Here is a 13,471-nt window from a genome sequence, read left to right on the forward strand (position 1 = left end):
ATGGTCTGTCTTCCGTCATCAGAAGGCAAGTCCCACAAAAGGAGGGGCTTTTGTCTGGTTAGTTCACAGTTATGTCTCAAGTACTTAGAGTAGCACATTGTATGTAATAGGTGCTCAATAAATACTTACTGAAATAATTATTTGTGAAATCAGAATTCATAACAAATCCATCTCTCTCCCAAAGCAGCGCTCTGAAACATACACCTGGGGTTCTGTAGTGGAAAGCTCTTCAAGGGCCTTTCTTCTCTTGTGGCCTTCTTCTTCCATCTCCCATCCCCCCTCCCCGTAATGTGTCCCCATTGTCCTATGCCCACATCACTTCTTAAGTTGGGTAGTATGTATGTACACACACACACACACACACACACACACACACACACACACTCCTCTACTATGTGCTATAGCACAAGCATCCCCACCCCTAAATGGCCACTAGAAAGTCATACCCTGTCAGGAAACAAGGGAGATAGTTCCCCCCATTCCACAACTCCTTTTGAATTAGTTCTGGTCTCCATTTCTGTTAAGAGCCCTCCCATAGCCCCTTAGGGATCCTCCTGGACTTCAAAACTCAGCTTCAGGCAGCTATATATTCTGAAATAAGCTCACCACAAGCAAGAGGGAAAACCATCACAGAAAAAACCAACAATTGCAAAGTAGGAACTGCTTTCAACTCATTTGTAACTTAAGATGATTGAAGGCAGAGATCTTGGGTTTTGTGTTGGCTGCTAATGGACATGAAAGGGGGATATATCTTGACCAAGGCTGGGCCTTGAATGTCTCCCTTCCTGCAAACCCAATCAGGGTTCCACTTGGTGACAGCAGATCTGTGACCTCCCTCCATCCTCCAGAAATTGATGGAAAGGAGGAATAAGCTCTAGGGAAGGATGGGAAGGAGAGGCCCCAAGATCCAACTCTGAACAGGAAGGGTGAAAGTCTGAGTTTTGGGGGACACACCTGCTGACCCAATGGGTGCTCTGAGCCCATGACTGTGGATGTGGCCTCTGGGTCAGCTCTGATCTTAGAAGCCACAGTGAACAATCAGAATTCAGCCACCAGCACCCAGCACCCAGAAGTCTTATCTGCTAGTTAGTGTGCTGGGGATCTGAACCCACCTTGAATCTGCTCTAGGTTTCCATGGTGATTGCTTAAACTTTTCATCATCTCTCCTTCAGACCTTGGGAGAGAGCAATGCTCACTGGTTTCCATAACAACCATTTAAACATGGATCTCTGTCTGGCTCTGTTGGAAAAGCACTGCTAGAGATTATGCAAATGAACTGGCTACTCTCCCTTTACTTAAAAATAAAAATAAAGCAGCACACCTAGTTAGAAGTCTCAGCTCTCTGCTGGAAATGAGAAGGGTCTGAGGAGAGTGCTGCTTTGTTTTGACACCTCAGGTGCTCACCCAGATACACAGGCTCACTCTGCTGTCTTAAGTAATTATCCTCCCTGCCCCCTGGCCTAGCAGATGGAAGAGCTGCAAGTTCCGCTGTGTACCTGCCTGCTGCACAGGAAAGGCGGGAGGGAAGGACAGAGTCACATGACTAGCTGACCACCCTGCCCTATCTAGCCCTTCACCACAGTGGGAGGAAGCCATGGAGAATAGAGTTGTTGCCTCAGCTCACTTTCAATATGCTGACCAACGGTGGCCCAGGACTCAAATTATAGCCCCAAATAATGTGGAAATCACATGCCCCAATTGTTTAAAAATGATTCTGCTTCTCTACTGAAATTCATGAACTGGAGACTCCACAGAAGAGCCCGGGAGAAGCTGAAAGATGAGGCCCATCCTCCCTTCCTGACACTGCCCTGTCCTCCAGCACAGCAACATGCCCCTAAAACAGAGCTTCAAGAGGCAGCAGTGGGCCAAGCAGCCACAGAGTGATTTAAAATGGGTACCAGCATTTAAAATTCTGGAAGTTTCCAATGAAAATAGAGATGTCCTACTTCTCTCAAAAAAAAATCAGTAGGTCTGCATCGGAGTCCTGCTTCACCAGGTGGGCAGGATGGCAGCAGCACTGCCCACCTTTTGGGCAAAGTTCAACCTTGCTGTGGTTGAACTTTTGTGAAAAGCAGAGTCTTCTCCCTGATTCCCAGAAAACCATTGAACTTTTAACTTGTGATGGCAGACACAAGACTCAGACTTTTGCTAGAGTCACAAAAGATGAAAGAAAATTCATATTTGGTGGTAAGGGGGAGGGGATGCTGAAGATGAAATATTTTTCCACCTTCTTCTTCCAGAGTCAGCCACCTTGGACAAGGCTGAGGCCAAAGGTCAGGGTGAGCTGGGTGGGGTGAATGGGACATGCACTGGTGAGTACATTGGGGATTCCCTTCATGATCTTCTAGTGAGACTGATGTCTAAAACCTACAGGAAGGCCCTTGATTTCTTCTGCACAGTGCTCCTATTTTAATTCTATTGTTCAGTAGATTCAAAAGCCAAAAAGTCATTTGACTAAAAAATATCTGTACAAATAATTATAGGACAAAATTGGCTGCTTCGTTGATGAAACTGAATGGTTAAGTCAATGAGCCCAATTTAGGAGTCGGACAGTTACAGGTTTGAGGCTTGGCCGCACCATTTTCCTGATGGCAAGATGTGTAATCTCTCCAGGTGTAAGTTTTCTTACCTGTAGGATGGAGGTAAGTGTGCTTTCCTCCCTGAGCTTCTGTGGGGGTCAAAGCAGGTCCTGTATAGAAGGACCCTGGCACGTAATGGCTGGCCCTTGGTAGAGATTTAATAAGTTCATTTCCTGAGAACGAGAGGCTTCTTTATGGTTCCTTATCCCCTGGGTGACCCTTCTGGCCTCTTTCCAGAGAAGGAGGGAGACAAAATCTTATACACATTGTTTTCACTCTTCAGACTATCTATGCTGAACAGATTGGGTTGAAAGGGGAAGGAAACATAATCAATGCTATAGGTGAACCTGAGACCTTTACAATTCAGTCACTTGTCAGGAATTGACTGAGCATATGAAGAAACTGTGTTTTGTTTTTCTGTAAATATTTTAGGGTACACTATGGGAACAACAAATGTCAAGCTAAAGATCAAAAAGATAAAGAATGTGAGAAAAGATGTCAAAGCAAGAACAGGACAGGTATCCTTGCTTGGTCCCCAAAGTGAGCAGAATGTGAGCAAAGGGTGTTTTTCATCTACATAGAAATCAAGGCATTTTTATTTTGTAAGAGAAAGAACTTGCTGCTGACAGGTGGGGTGTATCCAATCATTAGGGTTTGGAATCCTTACTTGCCTGGGTAAGTTTATTTCTTTGTCCAACCAACAGGGCCACTGATCTAGTAAGGCACACAAGAGCAGGACTGGGGGTCACTAGCTTCCTTTGAAATAATTTAAGAACCCCTGTCCAAAGTTGATGTGCCTTGGGAAACTTCTGTTTATGGCCATTAAATGTTTATTCCTTGGGATTAATAAGCAACTCATTTAAAAGTAAATATCCTGGAAGGATAAAGAGACTGCATGGAGTCATCACTCACTCACATTTTCCTTAATCGATTGCTACCTTCTCAACAGTGAACCATGATCAGTTGCACAGAAACTAAAGCTCCCAGGAGTTAAGTCACTTTTTGACAAGTCATCAGTGTACTTTCCATGTACCTAGCTCAGCCAGGCCTAGGTTTACACCCACTTGTGCACTAATTCAAATGGGTTAGCCCCATCTGAATGAATAACTCTACCACCCTGAAGGCATAACAGAATTGACATAAGGAAAGAAATTGTTCTGAAAAGCCTGGAAGTGAGGACGCAGAGGAACAAACTGTCCAAACAGGGTGGCAAACTGTCACTGTCACACCCTCCATGTGTCATCATTGTGCCCCCTAGAGTCAGGCCCCACCTTCCAATGGGAGCATCTCCAGAGCAAGAGCTCAGTAACACTTTCTTGATAATAACAATAACCACCACTTTATCCATCATGTACTTTGTACCAGGCACTCCACAACACATACATCATCTCTAATTCTCACAACAACCCCATTTACAAATGAAGAAACGAAGTTCCCAGGAGTTAAATTATGTTTTTTAAATATATTTTATTGATTTTATTTTACAGAGAGGAAGGGAGAAGGATAGAGAGTTAGAAACATCGATGAGAGAGAAACATCGATCAGATGCCTTCTGCACACCCCCTACTGGGGATGTGCCCACAACCAAGGTACATGCCCTTGACCAGAATCGAACCTGGGACCCTTCAGTCTGCAGGCCAACGCTCTATCCACTGAGCCAAACGGTTACGGCTAAATTATTTTTTGAAAGTAAGGCAGAATCAGGGTTCAAATGCAGGTCTGGCTTCTTCTAAAAGCCAATATCATATTCATTGATAAGAATTGAATATAGAGGAGAGTGGGAGATGGGAGTTGCCTTCTCGTGCACTGATAGTAAGGATTTCAGGGTAAGAACAAGTCACCCAGGGTGTGCCAGGGTTCCTTGCAGGGCCTTTGCACTAGGCACCAGTGGAGGACCCTTGAGTGACCCAGGCCCCTCTCAGTAGGAACAGGCAGCAGCAGAAGTCATGCTGCCTACCAGAGAAGCCTCTGGGACCGATCCTGCCCCTGTCACTTGCTAGCCCCTGGATCCTGAGCAAGAGCTGCAGCCTCAGTTTTCTCATTCAAATGGTGATAAGCAGAGTACCGACTCCTAGAACAGTAATCAAGGTTACAAATGAGATCATTCCACACAATGGCAGGTGCCTAATAAGGAAGAAAGATAATAATTTTCTACTCATTTCTATCACCTTAGGCTCCAGTTTGTCTGGTGATTGAGAACAATTTACTTTTTTTCAGTGACTTGGTTATAAAAAGACAATGTGCTCACCTCAGCCCTTCCTCCTTTCCCCCATCTCCTGGTCCCTGACCACTACACACCCAGCCTGAGCCCTTGGGCATACTGTGATTCCCTCAGAGCCCCTTAAAATAAACTTATAGTAGAAAGATACACACCCCATCTGAATGCTGCATAAAGTGACGACTTTCATGGGATCCACTCCAGCCCACCCTGAGCTCCCCCTCATTTGTTCCTCTTATAGAGACATTGTCAGCAGTGGAGAAGCAAAGCCAGGCTTCACCTCATGCCGAGTTGTGTTGCTGTAACTGGGTGTTATTTCCTTCAGTCCCTTTCATCACACAAGATACTTGTCTCATTGTAGAGGCATATACATAGCCCTCCTCCAGGCTGAATAGACTGTCAGATCCCAGCCAAGTTTAGTCTTGCACTTTTATTTAGAAACTGGAGGCCCGGTGCATGAAATTCTTTCATGGTGGGCTAAGAGGGGGGTGTCCCTCAGCCCAGCCTGCACCTTCTCGCAAGCCAGAACACCCCTCTCGCAATCCGGGACTGCTGGCTCCTAACCGCTGGCCTGCCTGCCTGCCTGATCACCTCTAACCACTCTGCCTCATCGCCCCTAACCACTCAGCCTGCCTCATCACCCCTAACCCCTCTGCCTGCCTGCCTCATCGCCCCTAATCACTCTGCCTGCCTCATCACCCCTAACCCTTCTGCCTGCCTGCCTCATCGCCCCTAACCACTCTGCCTGCCTCATCACCCCTAACCCCTCTCCTGCCTGCCTGATCACCCCTAACCACTTGCCTGCCTGCCTGCCTGCCTGCCTGCCTGCCTGATAGCCCCTAACTGCACATCCCTAGCCCCTAACTGCACATCCCTAACTGCTCACCTGCCTTCCTGATGCACCTAACCAACTCTGCTGCGACAGCTTCCTCCAGAAGGACATCTGGATTGACGTCCGGAAGGTAGTTTGGCTGTCCAGTCTAATTAGCATTATGCTTTTATTATTATAGATAGCAGATAGAACTGCTTAGTGCTCATCTGTTCTTTTTCTTTTCTAGAAAACCAACAGGTATACTGAAAAGCCACATGGCTCCAGTGATCTATATCTAGGTGTCTGCTGAAGACAACAAAATGTTCACCATGTCTACTGACAACACCACTAAGGTCTTTGCTCTTTTACATTTGGACACTTTATTCTGTGTGGTTTTTCAGACAGAGGTGTTCCTTTCATGGTCCTTTCACCCTCTCGCAGCTTCAGGGGCTTCTGCTCAGCAGATGCTAAAATGGTGTTTACATTTGTGAGCTTACTTTGGAAAGGGAGGACATGTGGACAGTTGACAGGTCGCCTCTTAGAGACTCTGGTGTACTATGTTGGGACAAATAAACCTTACAGGCTTTAGCCCACTGCTTGCATACTGTTCAGAGGTTCCCTGTGAGAGTGTGAGTTGAGGAGGGAGAAGGGAGCAGGAGACAGATCGGGGACATAAGGGAGGCAGCAGCCCTTGCCACTAGCATTTATCATCTCATTTTGCGATTCACATAAGGTAAATGGTCCCTTTCTGAAATGTTGTCCATAAGGCGTAGGATCTAAACATCTCCTACCCTGGTGGAGTGTAGCAATATCACGATCTTCATTTTTGCCTAACACCTCTCTTTGCAACCAAGGTCCTGTCCTCCTTTAAAATTTGGTTAGCCTGTGATCTTCATAACAATTTTTTTATATAAAAAGAGATATATCACTGATTTGTTTCATTCATCATCTCAGAGCTTTTCCAATAAATACGACAAGTTTTCACAATTCATCCACCTTCTTTCCCAGGATGTCATGGGGCCAGAGGGTAAGAGTTCAAAGCAGTTTGAACCAAAGATGCTGGAACCTCAGAGGGACATGAGTATCACTGTTTTGTATCAGCTCACTTATGTAATAAATGATTGATAGAAGTGATATATATACCCTCAAAATTCATACATTAAAGTCCTAACTCCAGTACCTTAGAATGTGACTATATTTGGAGAAAGGGTCTTAAAAGAAGTAATTAGAGGTCATATTGGTGGGCCCTAATCCAGTATGATTTGTGTCTTATAAGAGAAGGAGATCAGGACACACAGACTAAGGACATGTGAGGGCATAGCAAGAAGGCAGTCATCAGGACTCCAAGAAACCAAATCTATCCACATCTTGATTTTGGACTTTAATCCTCTACCTTACACCATATACAAAACTTCACTCAAAAGGGATTATAGACCTAAATGTTAGAAGAGCTACAACTATAAAACTTTTTAGGAGAAATCATAGGAGTAAATCTTCATGACCTTGGGTTAGGCAATGTGTTCTTAAATATGACATCAAAAGCATAAGAGACAAAAGAAAAATAAAGTTGGACTTCATCAAAAGTAAAAACTGTGCTTGAAAGGACACCATAATAAAAGTGACTAGACAACCTTCAGAATGGGAGAAAATTCAGAATGGGGCAAAAGTAGGTTTACAGTTGTATGTAAAGCACAGAGTTCATTATTATTTATTAATTCTTGTATTACTTTCCATATAAATAACTGTAAGTCTATAATTTTGCCTTTATCTATAAACTGTTTTTCTTTTTTTAATTAAATCTTTATTGTTCAGATTATTACATTTGTTCCTCTTTTTCCCCCCCTATAACTCCCCTCCTTCCAGCTCCCACCCCACCCTCTGCCCTTACTCCCCACCCTCTGTCCTCATCCATAGGTGCACGATTTTTGTCCAGTCCCTTCCCGCATCTCCCACACCCCTCCCCCCCCAAGAATAGTCAGTCCATTCCCTTTCTATGTCCCTGATTCTATTATAATCAACAGTTCATTCTGTTCCTCAGATTATTTATTCACTTGATTCTTAGATTCATTTGTTGATAGATGCATATTTGTTGTTCATAATTTGTATCTTTACCTTTTTCTTCTTCTTCCTCTTCTTAAAGGATACCTTTCAGCATTTCATATAATACTGGTTTGGTGGTGATGAACTCCTTTAGCTTTTCCTTATGTGTGAAGCTCTTTATCTGACCTTCAATTCTGAATGATAGCTTTGCTGGATAAAGTAATCTTGGTTGTAGGTTCTTAGCATTCATCACTTTGAATATTTCTTGCCACTCCCTTCTGGCCTGCAAAGTTTCTGTTGAGAAATCCGCTGACAGTCTTATGGGTATTCCTTTGTAGGTAACTGAGTTTCTTTCTCTTGCTGCTTTTAAGATTCTCTCTTTGTCTTTTGCTCTTGGCATTTTAATTATGATGTGTCTTGGTGTGGTCCTCTTTGGATTCCTTTTGTTTGGGGTTCTCCGTGCTTCCTGGACCTGTAAGTCTATTTCTTTCACCAGGTGGGGGAAGTTTTCTGTCATTATTTCTTCAAATAGGTTTTCAATATCTTGCTCTCTCACATCTTCTGGTACCCCTATAATTCTGATGTTGGTACGTTTGAAGCTGTCCCAGAGGCTCCTTACACTATCTTCGTATTTTCAGGTTCTTTTTTCATTTTGCTTTTCTGGTTGGGTGTTTTTTGCTTCTTCACATTTCAAATCTTTGGCTTGATTCTTGCACTCCTCTGGTCTGCTGTTGGGTGTCTGTATAATATTCTTTATTTCAGTCCGTGGATGCTTAATTTCTAGTTGGTTCTTTATCACAGCATCGAGGGTCTCATTAGATTTCTTGTAGATCTCAATAAGTTTATCGGCGGCTTCTAGACAGTTCTTGAGAGACCTTAAAAGTGTGGTTCTGAACTCAATATCCTCCCTTGATAGTTTTGTCCTGTTTCTTTGTCTCCGAATTTTGTACGCTTTCTTGGTGCACCCCCTAGTGGTCTTTGTGCACAGTCTTGTTGTAATTAAACCTTGATTGTTGTAGTTAATACTAGAGGGATTTGACCTCCAGGCCAACTGGCTGTGAGAATCAGCTGTCTATAAACTGTTTTTCTGTAAAGGAACTTGTATCTAGAATATAAATAACTCTTAATGCTCAGCAATTAAAGCAAAAATAGCCCAACTTTTTAAATGGGCAAAGGGCTTGAATACAAATTTCTTCAAAGAAAATATTTAACTGGCCAATAAACATATGGCAAGATGATCAACATCATAAGTCATTCGGAAAACGCAAACCAAAACCACAATGAGAAACCACTTCATACCCATTAGAATGGCTGAAATCAAAAGATAGGTGATAACAAGCATTTAGCCAAATCAATACTTCTGGTGGAAATGTAAAATGATGCAGCCACATTGGAAAACAATGGGCAGCTCCTCAAATGTTAATCAAAGAGTTACCATATAACCTAGCACTTCCACTTCTAGGTTATACCCAAGAAAAATAAAAGCATGTTCACACAAACACTTGCATATGAAAATTCATAACAGCATTATTCATAATAGACCAAAAGTGGAAATAACCCAAATATCCATGAATTGATAAATGGATAAACAAAATGTGGTATATTCATTCAATAATTATTATTCAGCAATAGAAAAGAACTGAAATGCTAATATATTTACAACAAGAATGAACCTTGAAAGCCTTGTATCAAGTGAAAGCCAGTCACAAAAGACCATGTACTGTATGATTGCATTTATATGAAACGTCCAGAATAAGCAAATCCACTGGGGTGGGGAGCGCGAGGTAGCTGGGTTGGCTCAGTGGATAGAGCGTCTGCCTGTGGACTGAAGGGTCCTGGGTTCAATTGGGGTCTAGGGCACGTACCTGGGTTGAAGGCTCCTCCCCGGCCCGGGCAGGGCCCTGGTCACGGCATGTGCAGGAGGCAGCCAATTGATGTGTTTCTCTCACATTGCTATTTCTCTGTCTTTTCCTCTCTCTTCCACTCTCTTTAAAAATCAATGGAAAAATATCCTCAGATGAGGATTTAAAAAAAAAGTTGCTAGGGAGTGGTGTGAGGTGAGACTAGGGATTGGCTGCTCATGGGTATGGGGTTTCTTTATGGAATAATGAAAATGCTTCAAAATTGGTGGTGAAGGATGTACAACTCTGGGAATGTGTTTTTTAAAAAACCACTGAATTGTATACCTTAAAATGCAAATTTTGTGGTATGTAAACTATATCTCAATAAAGCTGTTATTTTTAAAGATGAGGGAGGGAGGGACAGAGGGGTCAAGAATGACACAAAGGTTTTGCACATGAGCCAAAAACTGAGACAGGAAAGGGAGTGGGTGAGAGGAGTTGAGAGTGGATGTGCTGGATGGAGTCATTCTGTCATTCTGTCATTCTGAGTTGAGGGGAGACATTTAGGGTTGGAGATATAAATCTGATAGTCATTAGCATTTATATGGAATTATAAACTCTGGAGTAGATGAGATCTCAAAGGGAGAGAAAAGCCCAAGGGTCTGAGCATGGGGCTGTGATGTGCTAGAATTTTTCTGAGTGGGAGCCAGCACAGTCCTCTATAGTGAGTTTGTAGTCAATCCATGGCAGTGATAGGGATATCTATATATTTAAAAGGCTAATATGCTAAGTGTCCATCCAACTGGTCACTATGACACGCACTGACCACCAGGACCAGATAGTCAATGCAGGAGCTTCCATGACGCACACTGGCCATTTTAAAATAAACGGCACCATGTATCTGGTGCCGACAAACCAACACTCGGCTTCCCCCAAGTGGGACACAGGCCCTGCCACGACCCCAGAGTGACAGCCCACCAAATCGCAGCCGATGTTGCCAAGACCCCATGGCGCAAAATGCAGTCCACAGCCCAGCCCAGCCCTCAAACGGTGGCTGTAGGCACCAGGTAATGACATCACGTAGCAACACCCGGCTTCCTCTCCCTAGCGACTAGCCTCCTGGGAGTTTCTTCGGCCCAGGAACACAACTTGGTTTATAGCCAGGTGCAAACATTTTATACTTTAACCAAATGTCTATGAAGCGTTTTCCTGTGCCTCGTCTCATTTGATCTCACAGAAGTCCTAGAGTAGGTAGAAAGGAGACTCAGTGGAATCCTATTTTCTTTTCATTAGTTGGAAAATGAAGATTTAGAAAGCTTAGGAACTTGACCCAACTGAAAAGAAATAAGAAATGGTGGACCTTGAAAATGACTTCAGGTTTTCTCACTGCGCAGAATATAGTCAAACACTGCTGCAGTTAAATATTTTACCCTTTGTTCTCCCTGCATGATCAATAATAATCTGCTTCATGTTGATATTTACTGCTGTGTTCCTGACAATTACCTGAAAGAGAAGTTGGGGTGCTTCACTGGGCTGGAAAAAATTTAGCTAAATCAGAAAGCAGGTCTAATTAAGCAAGTTTATTCTATATCAATAAAAGGCTAAGTTGACTCTCACATATGCAATACATATAAAGTTCTCACTGGCGCCAATTGCACATGTGTGTTTCCATCTGTCATTGTCAATCGTGAATTTAGTTGACACTTCTATTATAGAGAAAGGGTGAGTAGCGATACTAAAATATTTTTCTCATTTAATTTCCCTTCAATGTGCATGAATTGATGCACTAGTTCAGTGGTCAGCAAACTGCGGCTCGAAAGCCACATACGGCTCACGTGAGTGTGGCTCTTCCACAAAATACCACGTGCGGGTGCGCATGTACAGTGTGATTGAAACTTCGTGGCCCATGCACAGAGGTCAGTATTTTGTGGAAGAGCCACACTCAAGGGGCCAAAGAGCTGCATGTGGCTCGCGAGCCGCAGTTTGCCAACCACTGCACTAGTTTCATATAAAAGTGGATGTTGTTTTTTTTTCAGTCCCCTCAGCTTCTGCTGCAACCCCTCTGCCAGTGTTCCAGCACCACTTGGGCTGGCGGTCTCCATGGGAGGGAGCAAGGCGATGGGTGGCTGGACAGGCAGCTGACGGGGGCAGCCGGTGGTCCTGTGTGCTGGGCAGCGGCTCCATGGGGTCAGCATGAGGTGTCAGGTGCTCCGAGGCATTCCCAGTGCTGCACCGAGAGGACCTGTCTCCTGTGGACTGGAAGTTCTGTGGACCGGGAGTTTCTGGAGAGCCGTGTTGGTGAACAGCTGGCAGTAATTTCCTAAGTCCCATCTCTTCATTTTCCTTTGTGTTGCATTTCGTTTCGGAACATCCAGAAACCATGAACATAAACAACGTTAGTAATGAAGAGTTTGACTGCCATTTCCTCAATGAGGGCTTTACTGCCAAAGACATTCTGGATCAAAAAAATTAATGAAGTCTCTTCTTCTAAGGATAAGGATGCCTTCTATGTTGCAGACCTGGAAGACATTCTAAAGAAACATCTGAGATGGCTAAAAGCTCTTCCTCAGGTCACCCCTTTTTATGCAGTCAAATGCAATGACAGCAGGACCATAGTGAAGACCCTAGATGCCATCGGGACGGGATTTGACTGTGTCAGCAAGACTGAAATACAATTGGTGCAGAGTCTTGGGTGCTCCAGAGAGGATCACCTATGCAAACCCTTGTAAACAAGTATCTCAGATTAAGTGTGCTGCCAATAACAGAGTCCAGATGATGACTTTCGATAGCGAAGTTGAGCTGATGAAAGTTGCCAGGGTACATCCAAAGGCAAAAGCTGGTTTTGTGGATTGCCACCGATGACTCCAAAGCGGTCTGTCCTCTCAGTGTCAAATTTGGTGCCACACTCAAGACCAGCAGGCTTCTCTTGGAATGGTCCAAGGAGCTAAACATTGATGTCATCAGTGTCAGCTTCCACGTGGGCAGTGGCTGACCTGACTCTGAGACCTTTGTGCAGGCCATCTCTGATGCCCGCTGTGTCTTTGACATGGGGGCTGAGATTGGATTCAACATGTAACTGCTGGATATTGGTGGTGGCTTTCCTGGATCTGAGGATGCAAAGCTTAAATTTGAGGAGGTCACCAGTGTAATCAACCCAGCCCTGGACAAGTGTTTTCCATCAGACTCAGGAGTGACACTCATAGCTGAGCCAGGCAGATACTATGTTGCATCAGTTTTCACACTTGCAGTTAATATCTTTGCCAAAAAAACTGGAACTGGTCTTAAAGGAACAAACAGGCTCTGATGATGAAGACGAGTCAAGCGAGAAGACCTTTATGTATTTCGTGAATGATGGAGTATATGGATCATTTAATGGAATACTCTATGATCATGCGCACGTGAAATCCCTTCCGTAGAAAGGCCCAAACCAGATGAGAAGTAATACTCATCCAGCATCTGGGGACCCACCTGTGACGGCCTCGATCGCAGCGTTGAGCGCTGCGGCTTGCCCGAGATGCACGTGGGGGACTGGATGCTCTTGGAAAACATGGGTGCTTACACCGTGGCTGCTGCTACTACTTTCAATGGGTTCCAGAGGCCGAGGATCTACTATGTGATGTCAGGGCTGCCATGGCAACTGATGCAGCAAGTCCAGAACCACGACTTCCCGCCGGAGGCGGAGGAGGACGCTGGTGCCCTGCCTGTGTCCTGCACCTGGGAGAGCGGATGGAGCGCCTCCCAGCAGCCTGCGCGTCAGCCTGGGTAAACGTGTAGACGCCATTCCTGTGGCTGTTATGTAGTGTAGCTTGACTTAAGAGATTTGGGAGGACCATTTGACTTAATTATTGCTAGTTTGGAATGTCTTTGTAAGTGGGGTTGGCACAGATGGAATAAGGTGGAAAGCCTAAGTGACGGGGCACACTTATGTGTTCCTGTGGAAACTATTTGAATATTTATTTTATATAGATTTTTATTCAATTCT

At 44.2% G+C, this 13,471-nt stretch overlaps 1 pseudogene; it reads left to right on the top strand.

Annotated features, from left to right (window-relative positions):
• Positions 1-11,869: 11,869 nt before the first annotated feature.
• LOC102422145 lies at positions 11,870-13,263 on the top strand (annotated as a pseudogene).
• The last annotated feature ends 208 nt before the right edge of the window (positions 13,264-13,471 follow it).

The sequence above is a fragment of the Myotis lucifugus genome, unplaced genomic scaffold, assembly GCF_000147115.1.
Source record: "Myotis lucifugus unplaced genomic scaffold, Myoluc2.0 scaffold_19, whole genome shotgun sequence".
Classification (NCBI taxonomy): domain Eukaryota; kingdom Metazoa; phylum Chordata; class Mammalia; order Chiroptera; family Vespertilionidae; genus Myotis; species Myotis lucifugus.